The sequence below is a fragment of the Sinohyriopsis cumingii genome, chromosome 9, assembly GCF_028554795.1.
Source record: "Sinohyriopsis cumingii isolate HCF-2022 chromosome 9, ASM2855479v2, whole genome shotgun sequence".
Taxonomy (NCBI): domain Eukaryota; kingdom Metazoa; phylum Mollusca; class Bivalvia; order Unionida; family Unionidae; genus Sinohyriopsis; species Sinohyriopsis cumingii.
Window position 1 is genome coordinate 120514453 of NC_142969.1, and position 23265 is coordinate 120537717.

The 23265-nt window shown below is 35.8% G+C and overlaps 1 non-coding gene across 1 annotated transcript; it reads left to right on the forward strand.

Moving 5' to 3' along the window:
• Nucleotides 1-6469: 6469 nt before the first annotated feature.
• Trnap-cgg (transfer RNA proline (anticodon CGG)) lies at nucleotides 6470-6546 on the forward strand. The gene has a single exon. It is a non-coding gene; the product is annotated as a tRNA-Pro (tRNA).
• Nucleotides 6547-23265: the final 16719 nt, after the last annotated feature.

Consider the following 23265-nt stretch of genomic DNA (forward strand, 5'->3'; position numbering starts at 1 on the left):
ATGTAAATGCAAGACTAGCAATAGTAATGGATTGTATACAGCACAATGAAGGAGAAATTCGCGCCTACAATATTCTATTGACAACGGGAAGAAATGTGGCTAAGTAGCTCGTTACGTTTTTATGAATCTTTAGTATTATACTAAGTAACAGAATAGAGCAAAAAGCAATAAGTTTTGTCAAATTCAACAAATAATTTATTTCCCTAAAATACAAAGCGAAAATTTAAAAAGAATTTAAAGTATTGTGAATTAAATTCTAAATAGCCCTAAAAGTTATATAGTAAGTCCAAATGTATGAAGTTTCATTTGAATTCCAATGGTGTTCCAAATAAATTACGATATTGAATGTGTTATGTGCCTGTAGCCTCAAACGTGCTAATGATGTTAAGGCAAGAATAAGTAATTTTTCAAGTAAACAACATTTAAATGAAAATCTAAGACACAGTAATAGAGGCATGACGCCGGTCAGTCTCCTCTCTAAAATGTTCAAAGTTGTCAACTAAGTTAGGAATTTCCAAGTAGAAAAAATATGCCCTAGACTCAGATTCAAATAAACATGTTTACCCCAATTTATTATATAATCATAGAGAATTATTACCTATTTATTATCTTGTTTACAAAATAAATGTCACTGGTCAGGTACACCATTAACTTGATTTTGGACAAAGGTCAAGAAAAAATACAGATTTACACAACATATAATCATAGAGAAAAGCCAACATACACTGCAAATTAAATATACATAACATAAAATGAATGCAGATTATCTCTCAAAGCGATATATATCTGGACAGCGTCTGCGCAAGTTGAGAGAGTTTATACGCCTATAAACAAACAATTAAATGGCGATGTGTTGTTATGCTTAAATACGCACAGATTTCTTAGCATCTAATCTGATCACTTGATTTTTATATGGTGCCGCATTTGACCGCTAACAATATACCCCGCCAAAGAGTTCTCTTTTAATATTTTTAAAATCCTTAATCAGGAGTGGAGTGGCAAGGATGATGGTGAGGCAATTGCTCCCGAAAACTATATGAAGTGGAGCGCCGTTTTGTGCATATGAAAATTCCATATTTCGCCTCACCATATTGTAACGGGGCAATTAGTCACAAAATTTATATTGGGGAGGGGATGATGGAGGTTGGCAACTTACCTAAGAACTGTTCTCTGTATATATATATATATATATATATATATATATATATATATATATATATATATATATATATATATATATATATATATATATATATATATATGTCTATTTGAATAAACAGCCTATGTAACGAAGATGGTAACTTGTATGTTTATGAATTTCTTTATAACTCTCTCAAGGCATTGTATGACAGCGAAATAAGCTCGGTAAGAATAGTATCGTCTAAACTGAAAAATAATGTTACGAATACGGAAAAAGTTTGCAGTTAATCATTTACAATGAATTAACTCCATTTCTGCACAATAGTAGGAGAAATATAAGAAATATCTTTTGGGGTAGGGGAAAGAGAAGTCATTAAATAACTGTTCTGCAATAAATTTAAAGCAGTTCCCGGCTCATTTGTTGTGTTGTTCGCATGTCTAAACAGTTATGGTAAAAATAATTCATTTCTATAGCCGTACATTTTATGCCCAAGCAGGCAGCTTTGAACTAAATATCACCTCTCGATTATGTACATTACAATCATCTATAACTACCCATGTATATACATTTAATTTTCTATATGCCATATAAAAGATCACTTAAGAATATAACCTACTTCCGACCTAAAATTAAAGGAAATTAGCTTATATTTCGCAAATCCCTTGATGGATGTTGTTCCTGGTTAGGATCAGTCTTTGTGTAGCAATGACAAATCATTTGTTTACGTTTACATCTAGTATGTCTACACGTGGTCAGTACTACAACAAAACAAATCATACTAAAAGAAAATACGAAACAAATAAAGACGTATGACAGCCATACCTATGCACGCTAACCCCACAGCCGAAAATCTCTGATTTCTTAAAACTCCGTTTATAGTTGGAGCAGCCCAAGCATGTTGAATGGTCATCCCGTTTGGTTCAACTGCCGCCGTTATTCGCGTACGGTATGTCGACTCGTAATCAGATAGGTATTTGCACGTGCTGCTCGGTTATCGAGCTTGCATTTAGTCCGTTTTACATTCTTTTGCCAAAATGTATCATAATTTCTGCGTGTGAGACGTGCGTTGTGCAAAATCAAGTGGAGTAAATGTAGAATAAAACATGGTTAAATCCGAGGAATCTTGAACATCACATCATGGGACTGCGAACAAATAATTTAGGAAAATGTGTGAGAAAATTGTGGCCGGTGCTTCCGTCTCGGTAACAAAGACATGTTTGCATGTAATTACTGTCACTTTACCAGCCTCATGGAGAGAAACAATAACGTTTAGACTTCGAATACTTGTCTGCATCGTAAGTTGGACACTAGCCGTTTGGCTCTTCATGCAGTATTTCTCAAACGATCCGTCTGCTCCAAAACGGAAAGAGCGGGACTTGGCAGGCACTGTTAGGTTTTCGAACGCTAAAATAGACCTCGATGGTGACTTCATTGCTGTTAAAGGAGGTATGGTACTCTTTATTTCGAATTTAATGGAAGAAAATGGATCCATGTTGTTATATTGCTTTTTTGTGAATTGTTGAGATTTAATGAAATAGATGACATTATCTCATTTCGAGACAATCAACATTACTCTAGCTTTACGATGTTACATTAGTTCGAGGATGGAAGGGGTTGGTGGTCAATGTGCTGCATGCATACAATCTGTTTTCCTTTATTCGCCTCGAAATTTTTGTATTTTGTCCAGTTTACGCTAGTGGGAAATTGACACATGGCGGTCACTTTTGCGGCGGTGACCTGAGCGGTAATAATTTGTAATGGTTTTGGTTAAAGTTTCTCATTTACATACATTTCCTAAACCTCTTCATTAACTTAGAATAAATCATTGTGAAACTTATATAATTCATTTTGTGACATGTTCGCTCTCCCCTTTGACTCTGGGGTCAAAGCCACGATCACAGAAAAGGTTTCGGTGAACCTTTTTGTTTTAATTTGCCTCAATCTAAGGCATGCGACGTACCCGTTGTCTTTCGGGTCAGTTTCACATAAGAGCTGCATAAACACCTTTCTGGATGTATTTATATTTTCCAAACCCCATGATGAATTTTGTTCTTATTTGGGATGAGTCATTACGATGTTAAGGGCTATGGATAATGTCGAATTCAGTAAAGGTTGGTGAGAGATGGTACTCTCTGAAGAAATGGTATAGTGATGTCCCGTTTCCTTCGAATAAGTATACTGGAACACTTTGCAGTGAGTGTGTGAACATATAACATATAAGATACCGACGCATTATTTCAGATGATTGTCAATTACAAAATTCTTTGAATAAATTACGAACTTATTTCCAAAATAGAAATTATCCTACATACATAATTGATTCTGCACTGAACAAAGCCCTTAATCTTACTCAACATGAGGCTTTAAACACAGCAGAATGTAAAATAGAGAGAGATGTAATTCCTTTCACAATACAATATAATCCTTCATTACCTAATATAGGTCGTATAATTAATAAATATTATAGTCTCCTAAATTTATCCAATAAAACTAGCGTCAAATCACTTTTCAAAATTAAACCAGTTCTCGCTTATAGAAGACCCAAGAATTTGCAAGATTTTTTAATCAGAACTAAACAGACAGAAAATAAAAAAATACAATTTTCGTCATCTAAATGTAACAGACACCGGTGTTCTCAATGTGCAAACATAAGAGAAAGTACTTCTTTCAGTAGTGCTAATACAAAAGAGGTATTTTCTCTACGCGATAACACTAACTGCATATCAACTGATGTGATTTATTTAATAACCTGTAAAAAATGTAGCATGCATTATGTTGGACAAACACTACAACGAGTCTCTAAGAGAATGAATAATCATCGCTTTCATATAAAAAATTATAGAGATCCTCAGTTTTCCTCTAATGTTTCAACACACTTTAACACCAATAATCACTCTCTACTTGATTTTTCTTTCATGCCAATAGATATTGTGCACGGTGACATGAATAGACCCATAAAAGAAACTTATTGGATTCATAAGTTAGATACTCTGTATCCTAATGGACTTAATGCTAATGCACTATATAAAATTGTATAATTTAAATTGATATATTGTATATCCTTTATAACAATATAATTATATGTATGACTGTTTGTCTCTAGTTTATTTTATTATTTGAACATATAACACAAATATTCCATATCTCTTTGTCCACAAACTTTACAGTTTAGATTAATATGGACTAGGCATGAACTGACAAAGAAATGTCACTGGCACTTGAGAAAAATCCATTTAGTGTAAAGGAGAAGTGAATTTTGTATAAAACTGAGAAATTGAACATACCGTTTGCAAATAAAAAGGATTTTTCTCAGCCCTGAACAACTTTTATATTAGGTCCTGAACACACGTTTTGGAGGCCTGTAATAAGGAGAATCTTGTGTTAAAGACGGCGACACAAACACTAATGAAAGACAATGACATAGTTATACCTGTATTTTGGTGGTAGTAGTAGTAGTAGTAGTAGTAATAATAATAATAATAATAATAATAATAATGAAAGATAACGGCAAAGTTTAACATGTACTGTAATCTGCCTAAGGGTCTCTTTACCGAGTAAATCCTACCCTGACGTGAATTAGACGTGAATTATGCTAGAAGTCACTTGTTTTATTTTATTTCCAAGGACTTCTCAACAACAAACGTTGTCTGCTGGAAATTACAACGTACACAGAATATCAAAAATTTTCTTCTAATCAGTGAAAGACCACACATATCACAACTTCACATTTGCATAACAACTTCACAACTGCATGACATCCTCACAACTGCATTGTTTCTCCTTGTAAGAAACTACTTAATTCACTACGAAACTAAACAATGCCATCATGAAATCCCATTAACACTGCACTGTGTGACGTTTCTTTTCTAGCAATTTGCTAATTAGACTGGCTGAGGAATATTTCCGCAACACCGATTTCCTAAAGTCAAACAACTACTCACAAAATCTAACAAATCTATAGAAATGGAGACGTAAATACAAATAGCATATACGCTAGATTTTTACATCATATTGGTAAAACGAATGATGAGAAAAAGTTTGGTTCCAAACATTTTGCTGATACCCCAAAGAAACAATCAAGAAATATTTTCACGTTCTCCGTTCACGTGTATTTCTATACATGCTGAAGCCTACATTTAGAAATTTAGTTTCTCATAATCTATTAATTAATGAGTATTGAGTTCAAATCTCGAGCCACTTTTTATGGGTTGAAGTTAAAATATACAAAACTGTAAGAGTGTGGTATGATATTTTCCCTTTGTTTCTTTCGTGAACAAAGTATGTAGAAACCACTCTCCAATACACGCATAATATATGCAAAGAATTGCTATGCTACAGGATATTAACTGACACTCCAACGCTTACAGAAAAGAAAAAGGACCTGAGTTGTGAGAACGGGAAACAATTACTATTTTATAAGAAACACAAAACGATATGTATTGTACAAAAGCTCCAGAACTGTTGACAGCGAGCCATCGTTTATAATGAAAACACACATTACAATGTACAACAAAACATTGTACACTCTCTTCAATCATGGCGACGTGAACCTGATGTTAACAATATGTAAATAACTGAGATGACTACGTTCAAGGTCTGTATACAGTTAGCGACCTCGATGATACCAAGTTAAACATATGACTAACAATGTCCCTTACATTTTGTCTGTATTCCAGTCCTTCCATGTGACATGGCCCTAGTGTATCTGCCTCCTAGCCCTTCCGTGGGACATAGCCACAGTTTATCTATATCTCAGCCATTCCCTGGAACATAGCCCCAATTTATCTGTATCCCAGTCCTTCCCTGGAACATAGCCCTAGTTTATCTGTACCCCAACCCTTCCCTGAGACATAGTCCCATTTTATGTTTCCCAGCTCTTTCCCAGAACATAGCCCCTGTCCCCAGTTTTTCTGTACCCCAGCCCTTCCCTGAGACATAGCCCCATTTTATCTGTATCCCAGCCATTCCCTGGAACATAGCCCCAGTTTATCTGTACTCCAGCCCTTCCCTGAGATATAGCCCCAGTTTATCTGTACCACAGCCCTTTCCTGAGAGATAGCCCTTGTTTATCTGTATCCCAGTCCTTACCTGGGACATTGCTCCAGCTCATAATTTTGAAACAATTACAATTGCCATCTTATTATCTGCATATACTGTTATAAGAAAAATGCTGAGACATTAATAATAAAGGCTTTTGTTCCAACGAAACACTCTGGTATTTATCTATAGTACATTTACTTGTAAATGACGGGACCTCTGATATTAACGTAGACGAAATATTGTCATGTCTGAATGGTGTGCCTATAACACACCTACTTCACATCTTTTGACCGCTCCGGTGGCCTAGTGGTTAGAGCGTCCGCCTCGGATGCGGGAGGTCGTGGGTTCGATCCCCATCCGAGTCATACCAGAGACTTAAAAAATGGTGCTAACAGCTGCCTCGCTTGGCGCTCAGCATTAAGAGGTTTGTGTTAGGACTGGTTGGCCTGGTGTCAGGATAATGTGACTGGGTGGGACATCATGCTACATGTCTGCGGCATGATGTCCCAGTGCTAAACATCACTATAATCTGCCACATTGCAGACATCGTAGCGATATGACTGAAAAATTGTTAAAGCTACGTTAAAAATCAAAATCACATCACATCACATCTTTTGCGCTCATATGTTCCATTTGAGGCTTCAGAAAGAGGGAGAGTACAGTGGTGACCTAGCCATGATATGTTAATTTTTGCTGTTACCATAGTTTCTTTCCACTGCAATTGCTGCACTATGACGACATAGTTGCTGTACAAGGTACATCAGATATGCAGGGCCTAGCAGTTACAAAGCCCAACTAGCTCGGATCCGTATAAATCGTTGCCAGGCACATGCCATTTCATCTAATTAACATAAAGTGACAAATAAACATAAAAAACGTTATTAACAGTACCAGCCTCAACTGTGTGCTCTATACGCACAAGCAAAATTGTTTAATCTCCAATTTGTGCATACATATGAGTTATACTTAGGGTATTTAGCCAACATTAAGTACTTTTCATTATCTTTGAATTGATATTAAGAATCAAGGACTAATAGAGATCGGCGGATTAATATTTACAGAACTACATGCGATAAAAAGGGAGGACAAGAAGTCAAATATATAGAGTCTTTATGGAAAGTTTGACAATCATCAGGTTACATATATGCGTATTATGACTCAGTTATGGGACTATATTGATTGGAAGAAGACCAATATAGCAACCTCCATTTCATGGCATCGTGACGTTTGCCACATGCATTGCACGTAGGCACTATGCATATACAGAATGTAAAGCTTTGTTTAGTATATATGGAACACGATGATAACAATGCATTAACTCAATTCTATCTCAATGATGTCATCCGCTGTCAATGTCACAGTGACGGAAAATTGGCATTAAGGTTTTGCTTTGAAGAAAATTCTTGTTTATCTATATTTCACAAACTCCTCAGTGTATTTTATTCGAACTTGGGATCGACCATTATGAAAGCAAGAATTCATTCTGCGGACATGCTCAAACGTTTGATCTTGGGATGAAGGTCACACGTTTTACATTAGATTGCTTGCTCGACACGCATGCCCCACTCTACTTGTTATGATCGTTATGTATTTTATTACCTTCAAGCTATTTATCGGTTATGGTATAAATTTAGAAAGTCTGACGTTTGCGGCATTTTCAGCTACCGGATTAAAATTGATTGGCATGGAAACGTAACAAACCAGTAAAGGTACGTTAAACAGCAACGTGTACTTTCAGTAAAAACCTGTCTTTTTAATTATCCCTACATTGTAGCTTCAGGATACTGTCATGCTAGTAGTCCGTCCGTATGTCTATGGCTTTACCACCAGCAACTATACTTGGTAGAAATATCCCAAACTTGATGTACGAGATACCAATTGTTGTAACTACACGCAAGTGGAGTATTTTTAATCTCCATTTGTTGGGACCCTTAAAGTGGATCAAATATTTTAATATTAAAGATTATAGTTACGATCGCATCTTTTGTTTGATGTCTTTGTTAAAAATCGGCCTGACATGAGCAGTGTCAAGGATCCACAAGCCTCTGTCGGAAATGGTCATGGGAGCGGGAGAGTATAGGGTCTAAAACGAAACATTTCTTATTAGCCTTCTGTAAAAGTAAACAGTAGATAGTTCAGCTAGGGAAATATTAGTGTGCGAAATCCAAATGACAATTGAAAGCAACACGACGTAGCCCGTTACACGCGTGAAATATTTTTGGGAATTTATTTGCAATCTATATTTAAATTCAGCTTCTTGTGAGTGTTACAAAAGACTCAAATATTATTTAAGTTGCATATTTGAAAGGGTTTTAAAAGCACGCGTAAATAAAACTTGTTTTTAAAGATTATTACCTTGTTAGTCCCTTGGTTTGGCTTTTAGGGAACACATAAAGTTTACGCCAGATCTTATATTTGCCGTATTTGGCCGCGAGAGAACGAAAGAAAATCACAAAGTAATGAATTCTCCCTAAACAAAATGTGTGCTGTTCACTCGTGGAAAATACACAAGATATGGAGGACATGTTTTTTAGTCGACGTATGGAAATATTTGACGAAATGAAGTGGAAACATTGTATTGTCACAAGTAAACAACACAAAATGTTTCCACTTCACGGGTGAAATAGTTCCGTGTATGTTCTAAAAAAAATATTCTTTTTATTATAATTTGAAAGGCAAACCGTCGATTTGCATGAATTTTCCCCAATATGTTTCGACGCAAACCACTTGCATTATTTCAAAGATAAAATGTTCCTGAATTTTAGAATAGTTCGAAACGTTTATTTTTATATAAAAAATGACTTTATTCATACGAAAATGGAGAGATTCTAATTTCTGCAAACACGTATGGGGATTGGTAACGTTCAGGTGGGTAATTAGAAACATAACGGAGTGGTTGTATCTGTAATAGACTTTAGTGCTTAACATATTTAAACAAAAGACTTTAATGATGTGAGTTTACTTGAAACGAATTTTGTTCTTCATTAGTTTATTTCTGCATTCAAGCGTAAATTTTCATATGGACTTGGCATGCATACATTCTTGTTCGCTAGCAGACGCGGTATCCAATTTTTCATTTAAATATATGTACATCTTGATGTGGAGAAAGAGAGAGAGAGAGAGAGAGAGAGAGAGAGAGAGAGAGAGAGAGAGAGAAGAAAAAAATGAAGGAAAGAAAACCTAAATTTGGAAATGCTGGTTGAAAAACATGCATAAGGGTAGTTCCAAACGTTATATCGCCACTGTGACGATAAAAGTGATATCGCTACTGTGGTGATGTCATTTTCTTCCCTTTGATGTAGTTTACTCTCTAGGTCTCATGCTTTTGATAGGCTGTAATGTTTAATTAGAATACAATTGAAATCACAAAACTTTCAAATTCTTCTTAACATGGATGCCTGTACATGGATTTGACTTTAAAATTTTTATGACGCAGATGGACCCAAAGTATCAAAGTTTGATGACGTAGATGGAGCCAAAGTATCAAAGTTTCATGACGTAGGTGGACCTAAAGTATCGTGTAGGATTTTCAAGGATTTAAGGTTAAGGTTGTGTTTCTTGCTTAAAAGATGTCGAGAATATGGAGTCAATTTCAGTGAATATCCATTACAACTCGTAGGCTATCATTGTACCAATTCAAATTTATATTTTAATTATATAACAACATTATATTTGTGTATGAAATAAACATAATTTCCATGATATTTAATATGTGGGATAAAAAAAACCCACAAATCCCGTAAATTATGCGCAACTAGTTTCGCATTTATGCTGCTTCAGGCACGAAATGTTTTGAAAGAAAACGGATGAAATATCTTGATATTTAATTAAACTTAAAAAAATAATTTTTCTTACAAATTTTGATGTACAAAATCTGGAAGAATTGCTAGATTTAATTTCAGTTGCATATGAAAGTTGTGCTCCAAATCGTGAAAAAGCTGTACCAAAATATATGGATTTAAATAATTTACTTTCTGTACAACATAGTCAAATGTAGGAACAATATACGAAATTTAAAAAATACATTAGCAGATACCTTTTCATTAAATGTATTGTAAAATGTTTGAAGCAATATGCGGAGTTTTTATATATGTCTAAATAGTTATCTTAAAAAATTTAATTTTTTTTTATGTTCGACCTTTTAACCGTTTTATAAGTGTGTGGAGATTTGCATGTTTTCGAAGGTCTATTTTGTATAATTAAATGTCTTTCACAAAGAGATTTCAAAATTATCTGTTCTAGCCCGCACAGGCCAGATCTGTTTTTACCAATGTCAAAACAAGACACTGATGTTCCTAGAAAACCCTCGACCCGAATTGTATCACTACGCACACGCAGACAATCAGAGGAATGAGTGCAGCACAATGTTTTCGAAAGATAAACGAGTTTTGACTTTATCGGACTGTGATATGGTATGCATTTTCTTCTTTACTTCTCGCACATTTTTTTATATTCCTTTCTTCCATTTTCTACCTCCCACGGCTCTTTTATTTATTAACATTTAAAATTGGTTTCTTCCTTTTCCTTTCTGTTCTTTAATTTCCATACAGTCCTCAATTATAAGATTTCTTTCTGTGTTTTAAAGCCCGCCTTTTATTAAGCTTTCAAGTCAAACAAAAATCAACACTGAGCATGTTTTAACTCTATAGATGATATTTTGGTTTAACTGTTTCTTAACTGATTAAAAGAAACCAATAACAATTTTCAGATGTTCAGATGCTGTACAATTTTTTTAAGATATGATTGAAAATCTGAACTTTCCTCCTACTGCTTTTTTCTTCTTCAGAATTGTACGGTAGCCGTTGCGCTCAGTGCAAAAAGTCAACCCAGCCTGTTTATTGATGATGTAAGCGATGTATTTCTGGTGCGATGCTTGGAACCTTCATTTGCAGGAAGTAACTTGACACTTTTAGCACTCTAACTCATATTCATCATGTTTCTTCAAGAATTGACTTTTTAAAGCGTAGACCTTGAATCAGCTCTCTGTCGTTCTTCGAGAATGGTGGACAAGTCAATGCGTGCATTATTAGGTCCGTTTTAGTATGATGACCTTTCGTAACAGTTAGCTAATTACAACGTTCGAACACAGTAGTGTATAAAACTATTGACCCAATACATTTAAATACCAATCAAAGATTTTATAATGCCATTAATCTAAGATTTATAATATTATGTAGCCACGGTAGCTCCGTGGGTAGCTTGCTTTACTGGCAACCAGTAACGAGATTAGTTAGAATCGTTCGCAGATAAATCCGGTTCGGTATCATGGCGCGTTTTTAGGCAAGGTCTTGTTCCGATTTCCACGGCATGGTGCTGCCTTTCATGTGGATGTGCCGTGAAACAAAATTTATTCAATCAACTTAGCTGCTCTTGCGCAGGAGATAAAGACAAATAAGTTGTCTTAATTCATTTGTGTTTCAGTAATGTTCTACAGAGGTGCGGGTTATTACCGGTTTACCTCGGTATATGATTTTCCGGTGGTATTTCACTGTGTTGTTCGCTGTGCCTTTTGCCAAAAGTGCGCATCTTTGCCTCCCCCTGTATGAAATTCTCAGGTGGGAACAGTTATATACGTTTCGACAAGTTTTGACATTTCTCCATTTTAACTTTGTTTTAGGCCGACATGTTTTCGTTTATTTGGATGAGTTTATCTTCCTAAACTTTGTTGCATTATTTTTAGATCTGCTGTTCAGATACCTAACGAGCTTATGCAGTGGCATATAGTCCATCGTTTGAACATTTGTACAAGCTTGTTATCGATACCCTTCCCTAACTACTGGGAGGATTGCCGTGAATTTTACACACACTTTTCTCGAAGTCTAGTTGGTCTTGAATAAAAACGGTGTTCTGCAGACATCTGATATAGCTGCCTCCGCTCGAAAATGTTGTCATCGATACTACAGATGGCCATACTGACGTGGTTTTTTTTTTTAAAATAAAAAAACGGAAATACTGCTCAAGATGTCTTTTGGGTTCCGATTTGACCTCCAATATTTCAACCATGACAGCCATCTTGAAAATAGTATTATCGCTTCTCTTCCTGAACAAGTGGTCGAATCAACATATTTCAATTAAAAGTCATCTGATGATATTTTGTCGAACCAAGATGAAAATGGTGCGCATCCGAGATATAATATGGACGCCATTTTGAAATATGCTTTAGTTACAACCTCTGAGGTTACGCTCCACAGTTTTTAAATTAATAAAATTCCATCGGAGATGTAACATGGACGCCAGTTTGAAATATGCTTTAGTTACAACTTCTGAGGTTACGCTCCACAGTTTTTAAAATAATAAAATTCCACTTTTTGGGATGTATGTTATTTGCATAGGGTTTAACCTTCCTGACGAAAAGTGCCAAATATCTGGATTTTTTAAAACAAATATTATATACAATCCAGCTGGTAATTGTCTCGTATTCTGAAGTCGGACTTAATTTGCATTCATTTTGATCCAGTTTGTGAATTTGCAAATAATCCTTCTAAAAAAAAGCAGACATTCGGTATAATTTACCCTGTCTCAGTTTTGACAAAAGAATTTCCTTGCACTTACACTTGCATGGAGATGGAAGTAGTTTAATTTGCCTTCATCTCAACAAAATTTGAAGAAAATCTGACCAGCTAAACTTTTAAAATTTCATCTCATACAACCAATAGAAATGTTTACTTTCTAAAACTGAATATTCACCCTGAGGACAAAGTTTCGGATCCGAACACTGTGGTAATCACGCATCCTTTACAGTTTGAATGCTAAAATGAAACTAATTAACGCTATTATAAACATTCTTCGTAAATTGCATATGACCCTACATGCCAAATGTCCGGGCTAGCTTTTCCTCAACAAATTTAGCCCTTTTTGCAAAACAGGAAACTTTGGATTCAAACCTGAATGGATCGTCGTATCAACGTCGTGTTTTCATTGAAAAAGCGTCTTATCTATACCTTCTTGGTTCTAAATCAAAGTTGCGCCCTTGAAAATCTCCTCGAACATATAATAATGCCGAGCACGGTGGCCATCTTGAAAATCATATCACTTCTCTTAAACGGATTGGCCTATTGACGCAAAATTTTCATTTAAAGACATCACACGGATTGGCTTATTGACACGAAATTTTCATTTAAAGACTTATAATATTTAATTGGTACAGACGAAAATGGTGCCGATGTAACTTCTAAGATGGCTGCGACATAGGTCAAATCGAAAATCTTTTATTAATATTCCCTCGCAACGTATGGTCGTATCGATATAGGATTTTCACTCAAAGACTTCTTGCAATGTCTAGTGGCACCTACAAGAAAATGGAGTCGATCTGTTGTGCAATATGGCCACACCTTGCCAATGCTGCTACACTTAAACAGTTGGACGTACGGTAATGGAATTGAAACATAAAAACTTCTTAGGATAGCGAGGTGGCGTATACTATATTGGTGCCAGTGAAGGTATTACGGCACCCACCTCAAACTGTTATCGATAATTCTTCTGAACGAATGGTCGTAATAACATGGGGTCTTGACTTGATAACTTCCAATATTCTAGTTGGTCATATATGAAAATGGTGCCAATCTTTCGTCAAATATGCCATCGCTGCCGACTGTCTTCAAAACCGTGTTGGTGCTACTTATCCCGAGTCGATCGTATCGATATGGGGCTTTTCATTGAAAGGCTTATCGTGTTTAGTTAGTAATATAGTAAAATAGTGCTAAACTCACCTCCATCATGGCCGCCAATTCTTGTTATTGTTATTTCTCTTAAACGGACATTGGCAAACATAGCTGTATGGGGTTTTCACTTAAATACTCCTTATCGTGCTTAGCTCGTCCTCAAAAAATGGCACCGATCTGACATCTGGTTTTGTCGCTGTGGTGGCCATCTTGAAAATCTTGTTATTGCTACTCATCTGACCGCATTGTCGTATCCATAAACTTCCAACATGACTGCCATGAAAGCCTCCATGTAACTCCTGTTATCTCTACTTCTCCTAAATGGGTAGTCCATCGGAAGTGTCACTAAACCATTCTTTCCATGCAGTTGGTTCGGAATGAATAGTGACTGCACGACCTCCAACTCTGTGGCCATCTTGTTATCGACACGTCTTCTGAACCAATGGTCATAGTGGCTGTGGCGTTCTACGAACGTTCTGTTATGAGTTGGGGTGGGGTGCTCCCAATATGTATTTGAAATACTATGGAATTCCCACCCTGGCTCGTTTTTTGTAGGAAGTGAAATTAGTGATAGAGAGAGATACAGCTCCGAGCCCCCAGTCAGCAATACCGATAATTAAATTATTAAGAACACAAAGGTGAAATTCAAAAGAATAACAATTTAATACAAATTAAACGATATTAATTTCTCAACCAATCTTCTCCCTCTCGACCATGTAACAACCTATTTCATCGCGTGATTATAGTGTGAGATGGCTTTCCCCTGTACTTGGTTTCTACTCATCTGTGCTCTACTCTGCTAATTCCTTTCCTCCTTTCGTCGTTCTCCGTACTCCAATTCTTCCTATCCTCTTCCCCTTTTGTCTCCTTTTCTCCTCACCCTTCTCTCTCTCTTCCTCTAGCAACTAGGCTTGTTCTCTGCCTACTGCCTTGTTCTATCCTGTCTCTCTGAGACTCGGGACTTGACTACCCGGTAGTTCTGTCCCCAAAAGCTTCCTGTGAAAAACACAAGGACGTTAGCATGTTTCGTTAGCCATCTCGCTCACACTAAATCAACAATCAATCATCAGATAGAGGCTATCTACATCTTCGGTCATGCATTCGTGCACATCGAAAACCACACACGTTCTTATAAAACAACGTTGCAATAAAGAGCGGTATCCTACTTATCATACAGACATCACTAAATTGCGTCACATCAATATATTCTTAATCTCATTATTCTGAACAATATCACAACAATCAGACGCATTTCTGTACATTACACTCCCACAAGTGTACTAAAATATTCAAATATCCATATTATTTAAATTTACACACTGCAACCATTTCCAAAGTTAAAATTTAATTCAACAATTGCAAAATCTAGAATATCACATAAATAAATACACTAGTTTACCCCGAAGTAACCAGATAGCGAATTACAATATTAATTCTGACTACAAGCTAGCAATCTACATAATCATAGCTCATTTCTCAAGTACGCATGTAAATTAAACAATACAAAGGTAATTCTACGTACTAACAATTCTAGTAAGTAAATATACATACTGCACATACTTACAATTACAATGCCGTAACAGTCTGCAACAATCGAGCAAATAACTCATTGACCTTTACGAAGCTTTCTGTCCTTGAATGTACCAAGGTTTCTTTTCCCGCCATTTCACGAGTGGCTTCCTCGGAGTTATTGCTACAACTTCTCAGCACGATGCTTCACAATGACCAATTCGTTCCCAGCCCAAATGACTGTTAAATTCTGGTTCGAATTGATGGCCCCACCCTTCCTCAGTTCCGATTGGATATCAATTCTACCCCAGTCGGTCCACCTTAACAGACGAGCCTCAGGCCATCTGTCAAAGCGGGGAGATTTACAACAGCATCGAGGGTCCTTTGTTCTAGAACAAAGCTTCCAGCGTCTACATGTTAGTTTTGACACCTAACGAAGTGTACTCTTGTACAAACACGAATCGCTATGATAGACGCAGGGTCTACATACACATGGCGCTAACCCATTCCTTTGTTCCTGACTTAGGTAATCGCGGGCAGGCAAACGTGACAGTGGCACAGGGTTGCGTCAAAGTTTATTTAATAAATCTTGTAAAATTTGTCTTCATTTGTCTTCAAATGAGCAAGTTCCTAGTCAGCAGTCTGACGTTGACTTCGAGTTCAAAGGTCATGACTTGCGTATTTAGTTGCACAGGCAATTACGCATGGCAACACAAACAAGAATTAATATTTTTATCAAACCAAGTTGGTGGATATGTTTAAAGGATATTTTGAATAACACATCAATAACTGCGGCTGTTGTTCCCAACCATATTATAGCCTTTATCGAACTTAGTACGTGGGTATCTCCTGACTCTGTAAGAGAGCGCCTATGCATGATATAAAGCTCAAGGTCAAAGATAATGACAAAGAAGTCTGTACTGTACTAACATGTATTTTGTGAACAAATATGTTTGTTAACTAATTTGGTACGCTGTAGTTCTTGATAATTTCAAAGATGGCTGCAATACTCCGGTGTTGAATAAAATAGAAGCACATAGTGTACGTACTTATCTTGGATCTCTGGAAATTATGTGCATCCATCAAAGCCTAAGTTCCTTCAAGGGCCGTATGTTTATCTTTACAAGTTTATGTAAAAACTTTACTTTTAATCGTCTCTGTACATCATTGTGCTGACGTGTCGTTAAACCACGCACATACCTACATACCTACTCATGGCGGGTTAAGACCTGGGTGGTGAGTGGTGTCCCGGAATACTTCAGCTCTGAGAGGATAAGGCACTCAAGATCTGTACCGACAAATACACCTCGAAGGATGTCCTTAAACTGTTCTTTATATTTGTGTAATTATTATAGTTAGATTAGGATTAGGATAGGTATTAAACGGTTTATGTATGGGTTATTTAAGCACGGAATTATATCCACGGCAATATGAGAGAGCGGTCCCAGGGCTCGTGCCCCTTGCACCCCCACCTTAATCCGACACTGTAACACATACACATACGCACGTACGTACGTACTTTCGTTCGTTCATACATACATACATACATACATACATACCAGGCTCACAATAAGATTGCAAGAAACAAAAGTCTTTTGTCGCTCTTTATTTCGAATATTGATTAGCGGGACAACATTTCCTTTTGCATAATGTATATTTCCAAAACTAGTATTTATTCCGGACTAGTTTATAATTCGCCTTTGAAAGAATATAATCCTAGTTTGTCGTAACAAATAACATTAGGCCTAATTTCTTTTAATTAACTTCCCCGTGTCATCGCCACTAACCAGTGAATCATCTGCTGAAAGTTAGACTTGAGAAAATAATTTACAGTGATTATGCATTTATTGTCAAATGAATATTATAATATGTAAATAGTTCTGAATAAAATCCATCTAGTTTAGAAAGTTTGTTTTAGTAATACATGACACGCCTGCTTAGGTTGTTGCAATTTGCATGGGGAATGGGCTCAAGAACATGTACGTTTAACTAGCATAACATAAATGGTACTTAATTATTTTACCATTTGATTATTTTATCTAATCATTTATGGTTTTAAAGGGCTTATGTCAATTTAAATCAGTTTATTTCCCATAACTGGTCTAACTGCACTGCTCGGCGATGATAGTCCACCATTATCATCGCTGACACAAGTTATGCATCCTTAGCCTCGTTTTCGATTGACAAAATAATGCCAAATCGTTGTTACATTCAACTTAGTCTATTACAGGATTTGCTGGTTTGGAGTACAAATGTTATGATCAGGGAACAATTACTGTTACCAATCCCCGACCAGACCTGTATACTCACGCCCTTCTGGACATTCCATCAGGATGTCGCCCCACCTTCACAGACTTGAATAGAAAACTCGTCATTACCGACTGTATCAGGGTAAGAGCATTTTCAATGATTCCATTTGAACTGATGTGATTTTTCTGATCGTTCTGTTTTTCAGTCATAACTGGAAATTTGTCATAAACTCGCATTTCTTTTACATCATTCTGTCAGTAGCGTACTAAACTGGCGTGGGGAGGGGGGGGGGGGCTCGGTTTTATCAGTGCAGTTTGATATGAATGATTCTGTCGAAAACCTGATTGTGATTTACGGAGGAGCTGGTATTTGTCAATATATTTGAAAACATGCTTGCTGACATGTTTTTCGATATTTTTGAAAGTACAGATAGAACAGATGTGGATTTTTTCATTTCCGTTATTAATTGCGAATACATTTGCTAACTTAAATGACCCCGTGAATTTACATGGTGATACTATCGTTTAAATATTGAATTTGAACACGAGTCAAATTAGATATGAACACGAGTCAAATTAGACATGAACACAAGTCAAATGAGATATGAACATGAACACGAGTCAAATTAGATCTTTGACGACTCTCAGGGGCGATAATAAATATCCATCTTGGTTAAAATTACGTTCCGTAACTCGCAGCTTGTTTTTTTTTTATAATGATAACTGATGATCCTTGTTTCTGCGATAATTGAGGATCCATATTTTTTATTGTACTTTCTACATAAAGTAAAAGGTATAAATGTTTGTTTCAAACATAACTTTGAAACGTTATGGAGTGCCATTTACTTTTGAATAACGTATATATGGCATAATGTGTACTTGATCGGTTTGTCAGTCAAGTAACAGCAGTTAGTTGCATCACTTGAAGGATCCTGAGCATGCGCGAAGACAATGCGAAAGTCCTCGATTCGACAAATAGAAATAACGATCGTAAATTTACGTTGAAGATAGTTTTTCTGCTGTTCTTGTTTTCCACTCTTCATGCATAAGTTTGCCTCTAGCTTTGCTTTTCTTTCCATGTGTTGTATGTATGATTGCTCCCATCTTTTCTATTTTTTGCAGAAAAATGGAATTATTCTCGCTCTCGGTGCAAAACCGTTGTCAGACTTTCAAATCAGGCGATATAGTAACACATATATTATCAGCTGTGAATAAAAGCATGAAGAAGACTGACGGCAGACGAGTTTGATTGTAATCATACGAACGTGGAATCATGGCTTGGAGTGTGACCTTACGACTGCAACCTGCCTTCAATATTTTTAATAATGTATAATTTTTATTGAAATTATGAATTTTGTTTTAATTAGATACATAAATATGATGCATATCGATATGAATAGCATGCAATGGAGATAATTATATTTATTCTTTGAAAAACAAATTACATAATTTTTCTCGCTTGGTTTTATAAGTTATAATTTAAAACATTATTTTAGGTATATTTTGACTACAAAATGCCGATTTGCCTATAATTCCACGCCAACAAATCACTAAAATAACCAGTCCCTGAATTGTTAATATCAAGTTACATCATGTAATGCAAGATTACTAACATAGGCTTGGCTTCGGGGGCTTGTCCAATTACTTTGTGTTATCATGTCTTTCATGCGTACACAAAACGCTCACTCAGTCTATCACTGGGAACGAATTCTGGTTGGCAGAATTATAGAGACTTAATATGGGCATGGGAGATATTTGCTCATATTTATTTAAATTATTATTATTATTATTATTATTATTATTATTATTATTATTATTATTATTGTTGTTGTTGTTGTTGTTATTTGCAAGAGGAATTATGATATATGTAATTTGTTTAACATATTATTATTATTATTGTGGTTGTTGTTATTTGCAAAAGGAATTATGATACATGAAATGTGTTTAATATTGAAACAGTATTTAAAATAATTTAATTTTTTGTGATTTTGTGTCACGGTAAGATGAAAGAAAAGTGGCGTGAGAGATAGATTGAGAAAGAGAGAATGGGAGGATATAAAAGAAAACGAAATATTGTTGATATATACACAAAAGTATATTAAACATTTTTCCTTCTTAAGCATCTAAGAAACAGTCAAAATTTGACCTTTTGGTATAACACTATTTGTTTTGCTAAAATTTTAGCAATACTAATAATAGCTTCCAATTCTCAAATGGGTTGAAAGTAGGTTTCAATATCCCTATTTAGAAATCTAATGAAAGATGTGTGCAATTTTGCCCCATTTGTGAATTTTGGTGCATTATTTATCACCTCCCTTCATTGTTCCCATATATTTTGCCACCTGCAGCAGTATCTTTGTGTCATATTGGACAGTCACGATATCAACATGTACATATTTATCACACACCACGTGCTAGTTTCTTGAACGTGTATTTAGCATTGAATATCCCTTATTGGAAACTGGGACATTGTATAGCATATGGAATGGAAACTAGTTAACCGCCATTGTATAGCATATGGACTGGAAACTCCAGTCAGCCGCCAGACACGACCCGCCCTCTTTTTAATGGCGAACGAGGTTTCCAATGTATCGTTGGGTAGCAAGTTAAAGACAGCGGGGGTGAATTTGCTCTCAGACTAGAAAGATACTGTAGCTGTGCTTATCTAGGTCACGTGATGAAGATAGCCGTAACAGTGTATTGTATAATGCAATCCATGCTTTCTTTCTATAATTTTAAATTAAGATTTATTATTTTCCTGAAATTACTTCTGAGAGATAGTGATAAAGATAATTGTTTGTCTTGATTCTGGACGTTGTAATATCAAAGTGGGTAAAAAAAAGAGAATCAATGCAGTTTTTCAATGTTCTGATAACTTTTATTTCAGACAAATTTATTAAATGGTTTAGGAAAAGCCTTGGGACGGGCTTTCTATGCAGATTAAAATTCATTCTTGTTACCTCTCATTTTTCCAAAACTTTTGTTTAATTGTTCTAATAAATGACACCACTGCACTCACACATCCTTTGCGAGTGTCTTTATTTTTTTTATATTAGTCACGGAATATAGGAGCAGCGTGGTCTCCTAAATATGTACCATAAAAGAATTTCTCCGTCCCACTCAACGGGTTCACCTTAGGACTTCACAATGCATTGCGAACCTTGAATAAATCACAATATGGGACAGGTGACAGTTGGTGGACGGGTTGGGAGTTTACAGTCCTCCAGCATGTTAACCAGATTTGAAATATAGACATCTCTGTAGGCGTTTTTGTACACACCTTCAACTGTTTGCAATTTTTTTTAACGTTTTCATATCCTGCATACGCATTTATCGGTTCATCGTGTAGTCTATTAATTTTTAGCCAAAACTCATGCGAACAAATATGTCAGTGCAGTTCTTATCCACCTCTTGTGTAGTTTTGCAAGTCTCGCCTAAGTTTTCATGCGTCACTGGTTTCATTTAACTTTTGCAATGCCATTAGTTCTCCGGTGTAACTTGAGATAGCCATGTGACTTTGCTATGACATAAGTTGTTTATTTGTTGTAAGCCAATTAGTTCGTATTCTCAAAACTTCCCAGACCATTACGCGTTAAAGGGGCATTACTCTGAAAAGTTGTATTAAGTGTACTTTGTTTTGTTTTTCTGTTTGACTCAAAATGTCGACAAATGGTAAAATCAAGTTTGTATTGAATATAATGAGATTAAAACCGTGTTTAAAAAATAGCCACACTTCTGCATACATAGGGTTTTCCTCGTCTAAAAATATAATTGGAAAACACGTAATAGTCATCTGCGAATGAAACTGTTGATTATAGACGCATAAAAGCAAGTAGACGTCGTGAGAACGTTTGTTGATTATTTTGCATTAATTTCTACGATAATACAGTACTATCTATTGCTGTCACCAATTGGACGAAATAGTTTTAATACAGAGTAATTTTTCTCCTATACGTACTATGAGACCATCATATAAATCGAGTCATCTCAGAGCGTTACAGAGTGAAAGTTTATATTACAAGCTCTCTCTCTCTCTCTCTCTCTCTCTCTCTCTCTCTCTCAAAATCAAACAATAAAGGATAAGCCGTCTATTTATTTGACGGTGAAGATTGACTCTAAACTGACACTGAACTATATAAAACATACTAGTGTTTTGACAAAGATATCACATTCTTTTATTAATCAAGAATCTATTTATTAAAAAATAATCGTATTCGACTTCAGTAAGACCAGTCTCCAAAATGAAATTTTTCAGGCGTATCAGTTTATGGAATGTAAAATAAATATTATCCAGACCTATTGTATCTGATGTGCCAAAAGCAATGCTAGGAGCCCCCTCCACTTTAAGGAAAGCTAAACACACTTCAGTTTGTATGAACTAATGCACTCTTTTCCTCTCTACCCAATTTGTGATACGTTTTGAGACAACTAAAAGCACTCCTTATAGAAATTTGAAAATTTATTAAATTAGCGAATTTCATTTCACGAAGCACACTTTGTGACCTGTTTTGAGATATACGTTTTATTTTTTTTTTAAATGCATTTATGTCAAAATTAAGTTGTCTACATCTCTAAAGTATTAAATATATTACCATTTGAAAGAATTGTATTAGAAAAGGACATTAGGCTTTTTAAACTCATAAGTTGTGCCAGTTATTTGTGAATTTCAATATTTCTACTACTTACAAACTGAATCGGGTGAAAATGAGACTCGAACAGGAGGACGGGCACATTTTCTTTTTACAGCAATTTTTAAACATATTCTGTAAACAAAAGGGGGCCCCGAGTGGCCGAGTGGTCTAAAGCGCTCTCCGTTACGGATCACTACCATCTCACCTCTGTCTGCATGGGTTCGAGTCTCAGATTCGGCTAATGTGGGAATGTACGAAAGCTTGCCAGTAGCTTCTCGTGTGTCGGTGGTTCTTTCCGGGGGTTTTTCGGGTTCTTCCTCCACCATTAATACTGGCCGCCATGTATAGCCTATCGTGTGCTGAAAAATGGCTTTAAACCCTACAACAACAACAACAACAACAACTGTAAGCAAAAGGTTATAGTGACCCAGTTTTTGTTTCAGATATAGCCATCCTAAGCTGCACTCTGTGCTGAAGTTTTGTTACGATAGGCTTTGTTAGCACGACAACATGGATACAAATGTAAGCAGTTCTAAATAAATTATGTAAAGTAGGAAACATTGATCTAGTTTTTTTTTTGTGTGTAGCATATGTTTTTCCAGCTATGCACACAAAGGAAAGTTCTATGTAAATATGTTTTAAAATATAGGAGTTCCAAAACTCATCCAACCTTGTGTCCCCGTTTCACGACAATAGGTGAAAAAGAAGTGTAATCGGAGTTCAGACACAACTTTTAACTTTTGTTTTTCGTTCTCATTAAATCTTGGAATGTAGATCACAGTAACCTAGTTTTGGTGTAAAACACGCGCTTGTCACAAATTGTCCATTAGTGCAAGTTTAATGTTAACAAGTGAAGCTGTATAGGAGTTGTAGCATGGACCAGGAAGACAAATGAAATGACACAGACGGACAGATCGAAGGACACAGACTGACCAAGTAAACCCTTTGTAGTACTCGCTTGTTGACAAACTTATCAAAATGATATATGGTGAACAGGATGTCTGTTTTGAATAATGGTTATGATACAAGGGTTG